The following is an 18,265-nucleotide window of genomic DNA, read 5'->3' as shown; positions in this document are numbered from 1 at the left end:
CTTAACGAGTCAATCGCCAAGAGAGGGCACCCCATGTGGTCGCCGGGGTGATCAGGCCCAGAAACCAGAGTGGGGGCTCCCAGAGGTGGAGCCTTTGACACGTTAAAGATTTCTTTGTTTCTCAATTGCAAAGCTCAAAAGGAGATGAAAATGGCCATTGTAACTCTAAGAGAGATGAAAGAAACGGGTCCATTACCTTGAAAATCCCCCCTGAACCTAGGGCAGCGTCCTACCCTTCGTTCCTACTGTGGGGTTCCTATAGCAAGGGGTGATGGGGGTGTCCCCCGGCATTGCATCCCTTGTATACCTTCCCTGTTATGCCTGGCAGTAACAGGTGCCTGGTGAACATCTTTCCTATTCTGCCTGGCAGCATAGGCCTGGTGAATGGTCCCTGAGAGAAAAGGAGAAAGAAAAGGAGCCATTACCTTGAAAATCCCCCCATTGGGGTTCCTGTAGCAAGGGATGATGGGGGCATCCCTTGAACATCTTCCCTATTCTGCCTGGCAGTAATAGGTGCCTGGTGAATGGTCCCAAAGATAAAAGGATAAAGAAAAACAGTGAGGAATTTTCCACCAGTCTGGGGGACATTCTACCCAATTGCAGCCTGGAGCCATTCTCCCAAGAAGGGGTTCCCATACTCAACCAAAGGTTAGAGTTTGGTACTTTCCTTGAACTGGAGTCCCGACTGGGACTTTCCCACAGTTCAGAGTGTGGTCAGGTGCCATGGTAGGGAGGCCAATCCAGCCTTAGGAAAAGAAACCTGTCACAGGAGTCTTGGAGATTGGCGACCATCCTAATGACTTAAGTGGCAGACCCGTGCCCATGTAAAATTTGTCTATTAGAGATAGAGTCAGGAAGGAATGGATTAATTCATTCTCCATCACCCTCAGGCTTAAGATACTGATTCTCTTCCGGCTGAATGCCACAATTTGCCCCATAGAGTAGCCGTGGGCAGCAAACATGGATTCATACAGCTGTCCAAGAAGGTTCCCGATGGAGCAGTGAATTTAGATCCATCCTTGAAAAAGAGAAAGGCAGAAGGAAGACTAGAACTTCAGCTCACAAGCTGGTGAGGTAAGCAGGCTCAGTGAACCAAGGGGTTAAACGAAAAACTTCCTGGGCTCAAGGTCTGGAAGTAGCCCTGCTCTCTTCATATAGCGTGGGGACAGGGTCTATGGGCAGTGAAGAGCTGTAGCATGGCGACAGGGCCCTTGGCCAGGACTTAACAGGTCTTAGTCCTATAATATTGCATAGGGAAATATTCCGAGGCAGACATTTTAAAACATACTCTGGCAAAGTTGATATAACCTCTTTATAAAGAAAATCAGCTCAAGCATTCCAACCTTTACAACCTTATCAACACTTAGACCTTTATATTTCACCAATTCAATTAAAACCTGAGTCAGGGTTTAAACCTAGTCATCATTTTCTGTGTTTCCTTTTTAATTTGTTTTTTTTTCATAGATACCAATAAAAATTATGATGAGAGCTCTCACAAGTTTTTCCCCAATTTAGAAGTTTTCCGAATTTAAATGATCCATCATCTGGCCGAATTGACGAGTAGGATCTTAACAGCGACTCAACCAAAGCTTAACCAAGGACAAAGAGGCATCCCCAAAAGAGATCCAGGAAATTCACTCCCAAAAATAGCCTAAGAAAGTAAAGGCAAGCAACAAAGGTTGAGATGACAAAGGCCCCTTATGCAATCAATTGGGACCTCTTATGACAAACTCCCCGAGAGCTGAAACAGCCGGTCAAAGAGAGTGTCCCGGAACCCAGTCTACTCGACTGGCCGCCAAGATGCGTGCCGGTACATGCATCCTCTGATGGCGGAGACCAGAAAGGTCTCAAAGCCAAGCTCTCAAGACATAGAACAAGACAAAAAGCCCAGACAACAGGCTTATAGAGATGCCTGTGTCTTATGACGAACAAAAAGATAGAGGCAAGGAAAAGTCTATCTCTGGGAGGAAAAGGATCTACAACCAGTGAGTACTCAAATCCTAGAGTCACTGAATCCAAGAAGCTAGCCTCACCAACATTTTCTCCTGCTAATCTAAATTTAGAAGAGCAAAAAACTCACCACTCTTGCTTCCATTGGACTCCGCCGGCAGAGATCCGGGAGACTGATGTGGTAAGAACTCTTACCTCTTGCTGGCTCTCGTCAGGGGTCCGGGATCTCCTGGCCACAGCAGTCCAGGAGCAAGCAGTGTCCAGCCAGTGAAATTTTATCCTGCTGACTACGCCAAAACTGTAGGGGAGGCAGACATTTCCTCTTCCCACATGGGGTTCGTCTGGCTGGAGAACAAATTAAATTCACATGAGACAGAATAGCAAGAGAAAATTAAACAAAGCTTTATGAGGAACCATGGCCTGGGGCCTTTCTTCCCAAAGGAAGAAAGGGCACCGAAGAAGTGGGGTGCACATAGTGGTTGTATACCCCCAAATAGGGTGTTTCACATGTGATTGAAATGTCCCTCCCACAATAGTCACAAGATTGCCCTGTCGGCACAGTGCTTGATGGACACAGCAGGTAGTGGGTCTGCTATCTTGGTGGACGTAGCTGGAGGCGAGTCTGTTGTCTGGAGCTGGGCGGTCACAGGTGAGCGCAGCAATCAGTTCCTAGCCTAAGGAAAGATGCTTAATCCTTAAAGAAATGCCAACGTTGGGAGGGGGAGGGAAGTTAGTTACAGGAGGTTACCAGACAAGCACAATAAAATGCAGATTTAAGTCCTTGCCTTTGGTATTGACTAAGAGTTTCTAGAGAGAAGGTCATTACCTTTCTTCTTCCTGGTACAGAGAGGGAGGCACCTTTTACAGATAGAGATTTACCCTACAAATGTAAAGGTGTCCTAACAAAGGGCAAGTTCCATTCCTCAGAGCCTCCTTCCCTGTCCCAGTTTATCAAAAGCAATCAGCCTCAAATAATCCTGATGCCAAAGAGACATATCTTGGGGTGGCCATTTCCAGGTCCCTACACATGAAAAATTAAGGTCTGTAAGGGTAAAAATGTCAATATATGTAATTAAAGCTACTAAAAATTAATAAGGAAAACATCTTTGTGTTCAAGGAAAGTAAGATGTATCTTTTCAGTAAAAAAGTTACAAAGAATGGAAATATTTTTGTTTATTTTCTTAAGAAAGAAAATTTGTCCTGAAGTACTAGAAGGGAAGAAAGAAGGCATGGGACAAATTCTGAATGTGGAAAAGGAGGTTAGAGAAGGTTTGTGGAAGATAGACCCTGAGAAAATAACTTTGTGCTCTAACACTTAGGGAAGAAAGCCTACTATAAAAGTTACTTTCAGGCTCTTAATATCAGCTTTTAATTTGGTCAATTTTAACCATGGAGCTACTAAGAAAAATCCTTCTAATTATCTACAAAGTTTTCAGCCAGGTCAAATAGTAAATATTTCTGGCAGTATTAAACAACCCCGTTAATTCTAATTTTAGTTTCCCCTAGGCCTGTTCAAGGGAAGAATGTAGCAGTTTACCAGGAAAACACTCAGTCTCAACAACTCTGGAGCAGCCCGTCAGGACCCTCCTACAAGAGTGGATATAAGTGTGTCAGTAAGGCCACTAACCTGGTGGACTTCTGTTTATGGTTGTGTGGTCTTTTCTTTTTGGTCCCTCTTATAGCTTTAATTTTTCATTAGCTTTTTGCAACAAAACTTTCAATGAAGCCTTTTAAATTTTTGAAGCCTTTGTATTTCAGTGCACCTGTTAAATGATCTTATCTCATTATAATCTTCGCTCTAGGGCCATTGTGATTTTAAATCATCCTTAGTAATTTCGGTCCATTGAGATAGAAATTTACAAGAGAAGGGACCTTAGTTCTTAAACAGAGAACCAGCTGGAGTTCCTGAGGGAGAAACGTCTTGGTAAACTTTAGAAAATGAAAGTCCCATGTGAAAGAAAAGCTCACAGACAGGAATGACAATAGAGAAATCCCACAGTTCAGTGAGAGTGCTCATAGACCAAAGAAAAACCCTCCTTGGCAATGGCCCCCAAGGTGGACTGAGACAGTCATCTCCTGGGTGGAAACCGCCACCCCCCAAAAAAGGCACTGACCTCGACCAAATGGAGGGAGGTCAGAACCTGAGAGGACCCACAATCAGAAGAGTCAGTGATCCATGGAAATGGTGAGACCCAGGTGGCTCCTGCAGGTTCCAGACTCAGTTCCAGGGGAGGGCAGGCCACGAAGGTGAGACCACTTCCGGTTCTGTTTTCTGACACCACGTATGGTAACCTGAAAATAAAGAGCCAAAAGCAGAGGCAAAGAGGCATTTATCTGGAGATTACAGGTTTGCAATTTAGGGAGCACAGATTCAGATAGAAACACAAATAGTGTCAGCCTAGGGAGTAAAAGTCAGGGGCTTTTAAAGGCACAAAAGGGAGGTTTGCATTACAAAGAATGTTAAGTCAGGTTGAAGGCAGAAAACTAATCTTGGCTAAAAATAATTGATTGCTAAGCCTCACTAGATTGGGGCTAAAGTCCATCACTGTGAGCAGCTGCAGGTTTCTTGCAGTGTTACTCAGCTCAAAGTTCACGTGCTGCTGGATGAGGACGTGCATGACTCATTTCTTAATAGCTTCCCAGCTCCATTTTAAAGCCCTTAGACATAAGTGACTCTGTTTTGGTTTCACATTCCACAACCTCAATCCGGTAACACACAAGGGGCCAGCTTGGGGGAAGCACTGGTCTCCCCACTTCTTACTCTGCTCCTCTGCTTACCAGGCTCCATCTCTCTCTGGCACCAGCCCTTCCTGCCCCTGGAGCTCTTTCTTGGAAACAGTTTGCTGCTTTATCTTTTGTTTTGATAACAACTTTATTCACATACATAATCCGCACCAACTGAAAATGTACACTTCAGTGGGTTTTAGTATAGTCACAGAATTGTGGAGCCATCACCACTATCTAATTTCAGAACATTTTCATTGCCCCAAAAGAAACTCTGTCCCCAATATCAGTCACTTCCCATTCCCCTCTCCCCCATACCCTGGCAACCAACTAGTCTACTCTCTGTTTCTATGGATTTGTCTGTTCTGGACGTTTCATAGCAATGAAATCAAACACTATGTGGTTTTTTCTAATTGGCTTCTTTCACTTAGCATAATGATCTCAAGATTCACCAATGTTGTATCACCACTTTATTCCTTCTTATGGACAAATACAATTCCATTTTATGGATATTTTAAATTTTTTTCTCCATCATGAGTTGGCGGCTATTTGGATTGTTTCTACTTTGGGGCTGTTACGAGTAACCCTGATATGAATATTCTTGTACAGTTTTTTGTGTGGACACGTTTTCATGACATGCTTATATGCCTAGGGGGAGAATGGCTGGATCGTATAGTAACTTCATCTTTGGCATTTTAAGGAAGTGTCCAGTGGCTTTCCATATCAGCTACACCATCTTACATTTCCACCAGCAGTGTATGATGGTTTCAATCACTCCACATCATCTTCAACACTTGCTCTTATGTGACTTTTTGTCTGTAGCCATCCTAGGGGGATGATTTGGATTTCCCGGATGACTAACAATGTCAGGAGTCTTTCCATGTGCTTATTGGACTATGGTATATCTTCTTTGGAGAAATGTCTATTCAGATCCTGTGCCCATTTTTAAATTGGGCTATTTGTCTTTTTTTTTGTTGAGTTGTAAGAGTTCTTCATAGACAGCATTATGGCAGAGTGAGCTATTCCCTTTGTCTCTCCCCTCTAAGTTACAACTAAACAGATGTTCATTAACCAACAGAGGATTTCCACACAGCACAACAGGAATCCTGGGAGATCTATGCAGCTCTACATATGAAAGTGAGTGGACTGTATCTCTGGGAAGCAGTGGAACTGGTTGAGCACACCCCACCTGCTCCCCAGCAGCAAGGAGCCAAGTTGTGGAGCCTCACACAGTAGCCAGTGTGACTGTAAGAGGAGGCTGGTGCAGTCTGGCCCACATGTGCAAACACATTCAGAATGGCATCCCAGCATGTGGGGGCACTCATTGTGCTGTGGCAGCCCCACCTGAGGCATCGATCCCCACAGAATGGCAAGTGGTGTCAGCTCAGCGTCCACGAAGGCACCCCACCCACCAAGCAGAGCACTTCAGCCAAACCATCCATAAGCACAGTGCTGGCCCACATGTGGGTGCACAACCCACCCACTGGGCAAGGAGGCCCCACCCTAACGAGGGCAACACACTGAGCATCTGTGGCCAGCACATGCAAATGCGGCTGTACCTGCACAACTCCCAGCAGAAGAGGCAGGATCAGAAACACAGCTCCTGCTTCCCCCTAGTGGTGGCAGGTAGAATCTGCCACCTGATACTACCACAAATGTGCCAGGGAAGCGTCAGTTCATCAAGCACCATGAAGAGCTACAGTAACACTTTGGAGCAGAAGAAAAATGACAGGTCTTCAGAAACCAATCCCGAAGTCACATAAATTTGCAACCTAATAACAGAGAATTTAAAATAGTTGTCATAAAGAAACTCAGTGAGTTATGAGGAGACTCAGAAAGACATTCAGTGAGCTTAGGAATAAAATTAATGAGCAGAGGAACACTTCACCCAAGAGATGAAGCCCTTAAAAAAACTATACAGAAATTCTGGATCTGAACATAACAATTAATGAGGTAAAAAATAATCTACAAACCATAAAAAATAGAGCTGGGGTAATGGAGGACGTTATTAGTGAATTAGAGGGCAGCAATCTAGAAATGCTTCAGGTGGAGGAGGAGAGAGAACTAAGATTTATAAAAAGTGAAGAAACTCTTCAAGAAATATCCAACTTGATTAATAAAAGCAACATAAAGATTATAGGTATTTCAATGGAGAGGAGAGGGGGAAAGAAGCAGAGAGCTTGTTCAAAGAAATAATAGCTGAGAATGCCCCAAACCTGGGGAAAGAACTGCACTTACTAGTACGTGAAGCCAATAGAACTCATAATTACAACAACACAAAAAGACCTTCTCCCAGGCATTAAATAATAAAACTGGCAAAAGTCAATGACAAAGAAAAAATATTAAGGTCAAGAAAGGCAGAAGAAAATAACCTACAGAGGAACTGCTTTCAGGCTTTCAGAAGATTTCTCAGCAGAAATCTTACAGGTGAGGAGAGGGCAGAATGATATATTCAAAACACTGAAAGACAAAAACTTTCAGCCAAGAATACTCTATCCAGTGAAACTATCCTTCAGCCACAATGGAGAAATAAAGACTTTCCCAGATAAACAAAAGCTTAGGGAGTTCATTGCCACAGGACTCTCCCTACCAGAAATGATCAAGAAAGGCCTCACACCTGAAGAAAAAAGAGTTTACAAAGCCTTGAGCAAAGAAATAAATAGCAAAAATCAGAAAATTGCACCTCTCTATCAGAACAGGTTAGCAAAAACTTAGTTATGACATTAAAGATAAATGAAAGGAAAGCATCAAAAATAACTATGATCACTTCATTTTAATCACATACTCACAACACAAAATAGAGTGAGTTGTGACAGCAATAATCAGAAGGGAAAGAGGAAAGGGATGGAACCTGCTTAGACTAAGGGGATAAGAGGCTGTCAGAAAATGGACTGTGTCATCTGTGAGATCTTTTATACAAACCTCATGGTGAACACTAAACAAAAAATCAGAACAGAGACACAAATGGTAAATAAAGAGAAAACTGAGAAAATGATCATAGAGAATCACCAAACTGAATTGGCTGTCAGAGATACAAGGGACGAGAAATAAGGAAAATACAGAGAAATCAGAAAATGAGATAAACTGGCAATATTAAGCCCTCATATCAATAATCACTCTAAATGTAAATGGATTGAATTCTCCAATCAAAAGACACAGAGTAGCTAGATGGATTAAAAAACAAGACCCAACAATATACTGCCTCCAGGGAACATCTCAGCTCTAAAGACAACACAGGCTCAAAGTGAAGGGGTGGAAGATGATCCTCCAAGCTCATGGCAAACAGAAGAAAACAGGAGTTGTCATACTTCTATCAGACAAAGTAGACTTCAAGATAAAAGCAATGAGAGACAAAGAGGGGCAGTATATAATGATAAAAAGATGAATCCACCAAGAGGACGTAACACTTGTAGATATATATGCACCTAACACAGGAGCACCAAAATACATAAAGCAACCATTGACAGACCTAAAAGGAGAAATTAACAGCAACACAATAATAGCATGGGACCTCAACACCCTACTTACATCAATGGATAGATCATCCAGACACTGGGTGATCCTCAACAAGAAAATAGTGGAATTAAGTGAAAAACTAGACCAGATGCACTTAATAGATATATATAGAACATGCCATCCCAAAACTGCAGAATACACATTCTTCTCAAGTGCACATGGAACATTCTCAAAGATAGACCATATGTTGGAAACAAGGCAAGCCTCAATAAGTTTAAGAAGACTGAAATCATATCAAGCATCTTTCCCAACCATAATACTATGAAACTAGAAGTCAACTACAAGAAAAAAGCTGGGAAAGTGACAAATATGTCGAGACTAAACAACATGCTACTGAACAACCAATGGATCAATGAAGAAATTATGAGAAATCAAAAAATACCTGAAGACAAATGAAAATGAAAACACATCATATGAACTCATATAGGATGCAGCAAAAGTGGTCCTAAGAGGGAAATTCATAGCAATACAGGTCTGACTTAACAAATAAGAAAAATCTCAAGTAAATTACCTTAAACTACACCTAACAGAACTAGAAAAAGAAGAACAAACAAAGCCCAAAGTCAACAGGAGATAAATAAAAAAAATTAGAGCAGAAATAAGTGAAATGGAAACAAACAAGAAAACAGTAGAAAAGATCAATGAAACTAAAAGCTGGTTCTTTGATAAGATAAACAAAATTGACAAACCTTTAGCCAGAGTCACTAAGAAAAAAGAGAAGGCTCAAATAAGTAAAATTAGAAATGAAAGAGGAGAGATTACAATGGATAGCCCAGAAATAAAAAGATGTGTAACAAAATACCATGAAAAACTATATGTCAACAACTTGGACAATCTAGAAGAAATGGATAAATTCTTAGGCTCATACAGCATCCCAAAACTGAATCAAGAAGAAATAGAGAATCTAAATAGACCAATCACAAGTAAAGAGATTGAAACAGTGATCAAAAGCATCCCCAAAATTAAAAGTCCAGGACTAGATGGCTTCTCTGGAGAATTCTACCAAACATGCAAAGATTTAGTACCTGTCCTTCTCACACTATACCGAAAAATCAAAGAAGACAGAACACTTCCTAAATCATTCTATGAGCCAACATCACCGTGATCCCAAAGCCAGACAAGGACAACACTGAGAAGGAGTATTACAGGCCAATATTGCTGATGGACATAGATGCAAAAATCCTCAACAAAATATTGGCAAACTGAATACAGCAATACATTAGAAGGATCATACGCCATGCTCAAGTGTGATTTACACGAGGGTGCCGCAATGGTTCAACATCTGCAAATCAGTCATTGTGATACACCACATTAACAAAATGATGAGTAAAAACCACATGATGATCTCGGTAGATTCAGAGAAAGCATTTGACAAGATCCAACATCCATTTTTGATAAAAACTCTTGATAAAATGGATATAGAAGGGAAGTACCTCAACATCAGAAAGGCTGTATATGACAGACCCACAGCCAACATCATACTCAGTGGTGAAAAACTGAAAACCATCCCTCTGAGAGCAGGAACAAGACAAGGGTGCCCATTCTCACCACTCTTATTCAACATAGTACTTGAAGTTTTGGCCAGAGCAATTTAGCAAGAAAAAGAAATAAAAGGTATCCAAATTGGCAAGGAAGAAGTGACTCTCACTGTTTGCAGAAAACATGATTCTATATAAAGAACAACCTTGGGACCGGCTTGTGGCTGAGTGGTTAATTTCGCATGCTCCACTGCGGTGGCCCAAGGTTTCACTGGTTTGGATCCTGGGTGCAGACATGGTATTGCTTGTCAGGCCATGTTGAGGCAGTGTCCCACATGCTACAACTAGAAGGACCTGCAGCTAAGTTATACAACTATGTACTGGGGGGATTTGGGGAGATAAAGCAGAAAAAAAAACCACCCTAAAGAATCTGTTGGAAAACTATTAGAAATAACGCACTACAGCAAAGTTGCAGGGTACAAAATCAACTTCCAAAAATCAGTTGCATTTCTATACTCTAATAATGAACAAGCAGAAAGAGAGGTCAAGAATACAATCCCATTTACAATCTCAACAAAAAGAATGAAATATCTAGGAATAAATTTAACTAAGGCAGTGAAAGACCTATATAATGAAACCTATAAGACATTATTGAAAGAAATTGATGATGACCTAAAGAAATGGAAAGATATTCCATGCAGATGGATTGGAAGAATAAACATAATTAAAATGTCCAAATTGCCTAAAGCAATCTACAGATTCAGTGGAATCTCAATCAGAATCCCAATGACATTCTTCACGGAAATAGAACAAATAATCCTAAAATTCATATGGGGCAACAAAAGACCCCAAAGAGCTAAAGCAGTCCTGAAAAAAAAGAACAAAGCTGGAGGCATCACCATCCCTGACTTCAAAATATACTACAAAGCTACAGTAATCAAAACAGCATGGTACTGGTGCAAAAACAGACATACAGTTCAGTGGAACAGAATTGAAAGCCCAGAAATAAAACCACACATCTACGGACAGCTAATCTTCATCAAAGGAGCCAGAACATACATTAGAGAAAGGAAAGTCTCTTCAATAAAAGGTGTTGGGAAAACTGGACAGCCACATGCAAAAGGATGAATGTAGACCTTTATCTTACTCCATACGCAAAAATTAACTCAAAATGAATTGAAGACTTGAAGGTAAGACGTGAAAGTATGAAACTCCTAGAAGAAAATATAGGCAGGACACTCTTTGACATAAGTCTTAGAGGCATCTTATTGAATACCATGTCTAATCAGGCAAGAGAAACAAAAGAAAAAGTAAACAAATGAGACTACATCAGACTGAAGAGCTTCTGCAAGGCAAAGGAAACCAGGAACAAAACAAAAAGATAACCCACCAACTGGGAGAAAATATTTGCAAATCATATCTGACAAGGGGTTAATTTCCAAAATATATAAAGAACTCGTACAACTCAACAACAAAAAAAACCAAACAACCCAATCAAAAAATGGGGAGAGGATATGAACAGACATTTTTTCCAAAGAAGATATTCAGATGGTCAATGTGAAAAGTTGTTCAACATCCCTAATCGTTAGGGAAATGCAAATCAAAACTACAATGAGATATTACCTTACAACTGTCAGAATGGCTATAATTACCAAGACAAAAAATAGCAAATGTTGGAGAAGATGTTGAGAAAAGGGAACCCTCATACACTGCTAGTGGGAATGCAGACTAGTATAGCCGCTATGGAAAACAGTATGCAGATTTCTCAAAAAGTTAAAAATAGAAATACCAGATGATCCAGCCATCCCACCACTGGGTATTTATCCAAAAAACTTGAAATTGACAGTACAAAGAGATTTAATCACCCCTACGTTCATTACAGCACTACTCACAATAGCCAAAATGTGGAAGCAACCCAAGTGCCCATCAATGGATGAATGGATGAAGAAGATGTGGTATATGTATACAGTGGAGTACTTCTCAGCCATAAAAAAAGACAAAATCATGCCATTTGCAATAACATGGATGGACCTTGAGGGTATTATGTTAAGCAAATAAGCCAGACAGAGAGAGACAAATACCTTATGATTTCACTTATATGTGGAAGATAAACAAACACATGGATAAAGAGAACAGATTAGTGGATATCAGAGGGGAATGCGGTTGGGAGCTCAGCAAAAGGGGTAAAGGGGCGCGTATGTATGGTGAGAGATAAAAACTAGACTATTAGTGGTGAGCCTGATGCAGTCTATACAGAGACTGAGAAATAGTAATGTACACCTGAAATTACACAATGTTATAAACCAATATGACCTCAATAAAATAATTGAAAAAAAGGAGAGATCTTTATATATTCTGGCTACAATCCCCTTATCAGATATATGATTTCCAAATATTTTCTCCCATTCTGTGGATTATTCTCTTTTTTCTTTGTTGATGATATCTTTTGAAGCACACAATTTTTTTTTTTTATTTTTGATGAAGTCCAATTTATATTTTTCTTAGGTTGATTGAACTTTTGCTGTCGTGTTTAAAGAAACCATTGGGGGGAGGGCAAAAGGGGGCAAATTGTTGATGGATGGACACTACACTTTTGGTAGTGAGCATGCTGTAGTGTATACAGATGTTGAATTGTAATGTTGTACACCTGAACCCTATACAATGTTATAAACCAATGTTACCTCAATAAAAAGAAAAACTAAAAGAAACAAAGGAAGGAACCACTGCCTAAGCCGCGGTCATGAAGATTTACTCCTATGTTTCCATCTAAGAATTTGTTGGGAGTTTTGCTAAACTTCTCCATAGCGTTGCTGCCTTGGCGTCCACTTTGTGTGGACAAGCGGCCTGCAGGGGCCTTGAAGTGACACTAGCCCCTCCTGAGAGTGCGTGCCCTAGATAACCACTGGCAGAGTCACAAGTACATGTTAGTTCTTGATATGACCCCACAACTGCCCTTGTGAGAGGCATTCTCCCCTCTCCCAGGGCCTTCCCCCTCTGTGCCCCTTAGGTGAGACCCCTGCAAAACTTACTAAAACTTCATTTTGGCTTGAATTGACTAATCCAGACTTAGCCAGGGAACCACAAAACACTCTGCCTTTGAACCCCAAAAAAGGCATATGCCCCACATCCTGCCCTGCTCTCTGCTTGCCCTCTGCCTTAACCTCCTGGTGCGGCCCCTCAAGGTGTGCTGTGCACCTTCTCCAGGACGTGTGAGTAGCAGACTTCTCTATTTCAATTCCTTTGTGGCCTTTTGTTGAACCCAGGCTCACCATCCAATATCCCCAGGGCTCTACTTAACAAATGTTAATTTAACAAAGTCACAACGCATTTTACAGGCATAGCTCATTTTGTAGATACTGTAATTATTATTTTTTTTTAAAAAAAATTAAAGGTGCAGGGGAAGAGGGAGAATTCACCCATTTTCCCTTTTTGGTTCCTATGACTGGTCAAAGAATTAAAATGACATAAGATGGTTAGCGCAGGAGAAAATCGAACAAAGTTTAATACACGTTCATGGGGAACTCATATAAGCAAGAAGAATTCCAAAGAGAGTGAGACAAAATAAGGTGTGTATGTCCTTCTGTGCTAAGGAGAGAGAGAGAGACAGAGGCAAGGGGGAGAACGTGATTTACAGGAAGACGAAAAGAGTTCCTATTTGGTAAATAAATGTTTGCTGGGCCATCTATAAAGAATGTGACCCAAAAGAGATCTTTTGATAAAATGGCCCTTGCTAGATGCCTTCCTGCCTGCCACACCTAGAATTATCTGTGGTAAGAGCTCCTCCTGGGACAGGCCCTTGTCTCTTAAATTCTTGTAGGCAGTTTGAGGGAAAGTCAAATGTTCTTCCAGAGTCTTCTGAGCCTTGATTGTCTTCAGCTCTAAACAATCCTCATACCTGAGTGGCACATCTTGGGGTGTCCTGGCCTGAACCCCATCAGTTCCCTCCTCTGAAACTTCCCTAGAAGTTTCACATATTAAAAGCAGAGCTCCGCTGTAGGTGGCCCAGTGTTTCGTTGGTTTGAATCCTGGGTGCGGACATGGCACTGCTCATCAGACCACGCTGAGGCAGTGTCCCACATGCCACAACTAGAGGGACCCACAACGAAGAATATATAACTATGTACAGGGGGACTTTGGGGAGAAAAAGGAAAAAAAATAAAATCTTTAAAAGCAGAGCTGGTGACTGTGGAGAGAGAAAACGAGTTAGTAGCCGAGTTGCTAGAAATCTGAAAGGGAGAAAAGGGCAGATTAGAATGAGGATGAACAAGCAGATAGGAAGGGATGGGAGGCCATCTCCTCACATGCCATTAAACCAGTTCCCGATCCTGGGAATGAGTCAGTCCAATGAAATGGTGAGCTTCATTCATCTGATGGGAAATGCAAATCTTCTCTTTAGTAGATGGAAGTGAGATACTGTTTCCCGTTTGGTTCACATAAAAGCAACATTTTTCACCGATGATTCTAACAAGCTCCTCACTAAACAGTAAGTGTGTCCAGGGCAGGTCGATTGTGGGGGACCACTGAGGCTAGGCTGTCAATCTCTGCCTGGAGTATTTTCAAAGTTTGTGTGGTGCTGTTGAACTCGTTCCATCACCATGGAGAGATTTCAGCTCGCCTTTTGCAGCTTGTAATTTCCAAAGCTGGGGAATAAGACTCTTGATGCTGAAAAGAACTTAGAGTTGTGATACACGAGGGGATTCTCTACCATTTCTCAACTGGCACGTTTATGTGTCACAATCTTATAAGCAAAAGAACACAAGTTTGCAATGTGGCTGGCATGTAGGGTGAAGTATCTGGTGACAGAAGGAGCCAGGTGTCCAAGTCCACATTGTCCTCACCAATTAGGTGTGAACTCTTTCTATACTTTGTTGCCACATAAAGTAAAAAGACCAATGTGGTTTACAGACAAGGTTAGACCTGAACCTGTAGTTTCCAGGGTCTGGAGTATTCCATGACCTTTGTCACTGGTACAGTTAGTGCCTAAACATCTCCATTTTCCACGTGCTCCCGTCAATCTGGGGGAGAAGAACAGATGCAGAATGGCTGGTACAGGAGGCCTGCAGTCTGATTTGGGCAGCTATAAAGGCTGGTCCTGTCACCTGACCAAGTGAGTCCAGAGTTTGGATCCAGCCCTATCTAGTTAGTGGTATTGAGCAGCTTAATCATGTGGGCCCCTGCAACACCCCAAGTTGGACAAGGGTGGCTCACAAGCCATCCAGAACATGTGGTGATTTGGCAAATGTTTGTGCCAAAGGGAATCGTGTTAGAGTCACTTAGAGTTTCTTTGAGAGGCTTGAAGATGCCACCTGTGGACTCAAACCACAGAATCTGATTGCAATATCGTCCTGCTGTGTCACTCAGGAAAGGTCTGGTGTCATGTTAACTTTAAATGCAAGGGGAATAAATTTTCACCTATTGTCTTTATCTGGGCAAGGGACAGTCCTGGAGCTTCTATAGAGGCTTTCTGAGACCCACATGACTCACCAGGAGAAGAGGCAGAGTGATGTCTTCCTTGTCGTGGACACCATGCCCTGTCGTTCATCTATCTTCCATTCTTAGTCCACCAGGTGTTCACATCAGCAGGAAGAGAGACCAGTTCAGGTTCTTCTGTGCTCTCTAGCTGTTGACATAACCAACAGACTGATTAGTTAGCGTGGCCAGGGTTTGGTAAATTGGCACAAAGCGGTGTTTGGTCTGTGCTTGACCTGGTGAGAAAGAGAGGGTTAGTGAGTACAACACACAGTTTGGCAAAGAGCCCAGAGTGGAAACTTAGAGAGGGGGAGTGGACAGATAGAGACCAGCACTCTCCAGTCAGCTTTCTAAATAAATGACTAAAAGGAATATATATACTTGTTAATAGAAAAAAAGTGTGTGTGTGTGTGTGTGTGTAGGGAGTTTTAAAAGCAAAGGGGGAAAATAGGTGAAGGCAAGTTTTCTTGATCCATGATCTTATGAAAAGCTGTCTACTTTGTGAGGCCGGCAGCTTCTGGGACCCTCAATTGGCCCTAGAAATCCTTAGTTTAAGGTCACCTGTGGGGACTGTCTCCCAGTTGTCCTCAGAGTGATGTTCTGGGTCTATTTTGGCATGGTTTACAAGGTCCAGGAAGATTTAACCTTTATTTTGGCAGTGTTGGTGGTCAGTAGGACTTCATAAAGTGCTTCCCAGCGAGGTGACAGCACATTTTTTCTTCTAAAGACCTTGATGTACACCTGATCTCCTGGCCCAAAGGCCGACAGATCTTGTCGGCAGGTGGGGGCCACGCCTCTTTTACCTGTTGATGATATGCTTCAAGTAGACTAGTTAATTTCTGTCTATAGGTAGTCATAGCATCAAATAATTCACTTAATATTCACTTAATCCTAGAATTGAGGGTTTAGAGATGTCAGTAGGCATTGGGCATCCAAAAACTATTGCAAACAGAGTCAATCCATGCCCTATTTGGAGTATTCTGGATCCTCAGGAGAGCCAAGGGCAGAACTTCTGGCCATTGAAGTCCAATTTCTTGACAGAGCTTCCTAAAGTCCTTTCGGTGTCTAGATTTTTGTGTTCCACTTGCCCTGATGATTGAGGATGATGTGGGGTGTGAAATTTTAATGAGTGCCCCAGAGTTTCTTCAAGCACGTGGTTACCTCTGCTGTACAGGGAGCTCCTCGCTCTGCTTCAATCTGTAAAGGAAGCCGGAACAAGGGACAACTGCAGTTGTTAATTTCCATCCCACTGTTGTGGCCTCTGCACGTCTAGTCGGATAGCACTCAGTGCATCCACTAACCACGCAGACAATGACCAAACAGTGAGAACAGCCTCAAGCTGAGGCAAGGCTGTAAAGCCCATTTGGAGTGCCGCACGGGGCAGTGCAGGCCTGGGAGGACTTCCTGTGGTACAACACGGATTTCTCCAGAAACTTGGTGAGATTGGCAAGTGGTGCACTGGGAAACAATTGGGTCAGAGATTTTGTGAATGCCAGGGAATACCAATTGTTCTTACTTCCTTGACTATCCCCCATCTGCACATATGTCCCGTTTGGAGGGAGATAAGTGCCAGCCAAAGAGTCAAAGGAAAAGGAGCTACAGGAAGTCCCTTTGGCCCAGTGTCTAATCCATCTGATCCTTGTTTGGTGCTATTTTGTATCCAATTGTCTTTTTCAGATTGTGGGACTTTTGCCTGAGAGTTAATAACATGAGTCAGGGATAAAGGTAGGTTTAAAAATTGGGTGGAGAAGGGACAAGGGGGTCCATGTTGAGCTGCACATTTAGCAGCTCTGTCAGCCTGTTGTTTCCTGAAGGTTTGACATCAGTCTCCTGAGTGTGGACTGACCAGGGAACAATGGCACTTTGCCAAGGGAGGTGAACAGCTTGAAATAGGGCAGCAATCGAGTGTCCATTAGCAATGGGAGTTCTTACAGAAGTTAAGACTCCAGGGGATTTCCAAATCGAGCTCACAGCATGGCAGACTCCAAAAGCGTATGTGGAATCCGTGTGAAGAGTGGCAGTTTTCCCTTGTGCTCATGTGCAGGTTCTAATGAGAGCTCTGATCCAGCAGCTTGGGTGATTTTACAGTGGGCAAGGAACAAGCTTCGAGCATTTCATGTGGGGAAACTGTGGCATAACCAGTTATTACGTTTCCCTGGAAACTCCATGTACAGGAGCCATCACAAAACAGAAGCAAGCCTGGGATTTATAAAGGGATGTCCAAGAGATCCTCTCATGGCTTTGAGACCATTTCTATAGTTGCAGGGCAATCATATGGGATGGAGTGGGGCTCTCCATCATCAGGGAGGGGTAATAAGGTAGCTGGACTCAAGGTATTACAGGATGTAGGATGATGGAAGGGTTAGTTAAGAGATCCTGCTCATAGGGGCTGGCCCCGTGGCCGAGTGGTTAAGTTCGCGTGCTCCGCTGCAGGCGGCCCAGTGTTTCGTCGGTTCGAATCCTGGGCGTGGACATGGCACTGCTCGTCAGACCACGCTGAGGCAGCGTCCCACATGCCAAAACTAGAGGAACCCACAACGAAGAATACACAACTATGTACGGGGGGGCTTTGGGGAGAAAAAGGAAAAAATAAAATCTTTAAAAAAAAAAAAAAGATCCTGCTCATAGGTGGTGTATGGCCCTGTAGAGAGGTGTTGTGTCCTTGGAAAAGAGCAAACACAGCATGGGGAACACAGAGATGACTGGCAGAGTCTAATGTTAGACTACTGGCCTTGTTAGGCCAGGTAGCAGCTGCAGCTACTGCATATAAGCAGGGGGCATACCCAATGCCACAGGGTCTAGCTGGCATGACAAATATGCTATAGGACGACATGTCTGAGAGGCTAAAGACTGTCTTAGAATGTCTGTACCAATTCTGTTATTTTCATGGCAGTATAGATGAAAAGGTTTGTCAAAAGCAGGTAAGCCAAGAGCCGGGGTGTGGACAAAGCTAATTTTAAGGCTTCACAGGAGTTTCATGGCTCTGAAGGCCAGGAAATAGGCTGTGGGGTGATGTCTGGGAGAAGAGCACACAGAGGGTTAGAAGGGCTACAGAATCAGGAATCCACTGGGGCAGTAACCAGCTGCCCCTAGATGGTTACGGAGCTGTTTCTTCATTTTGGGGAGAG

The 18,265-nt window shown here is 42.6% G+C and overlaps 1 protein-coding gene across 3 annotated transcripts in view; it reads left to right on the top strand.

Annotated features, from left to right (window-relative positions):
• The window catches only part of LOC100056784 (cationic amino acid transporter 4), a 99,972-nt gene that overhangs the window by 71,118 nt on the left and 10,589 nt on the right, over positions 1–18,265 (top strand). The window lies entirely within an intron of this gene.

The sequence above is a fragment of the Equus caballus genome, chromosome 8 (assembly GCF_041296265.1).
Source record: "Equus caballus isolate H_3958 breed thoroughbred chromosome 8, TB-T2T, whole genome shotgun sequence".
Classification (NCBI taxonomy): Eukaryota; Metazoa; Chordata; class Mammalia; order Perissodactyla; family Equidae; genus Equus; species Equus caballus.
The sequence above is the reverse complement of the archived record's forward strand: the minus strand, read 5'-3'. Positions and strand labels throughout refer to the sequence as shown.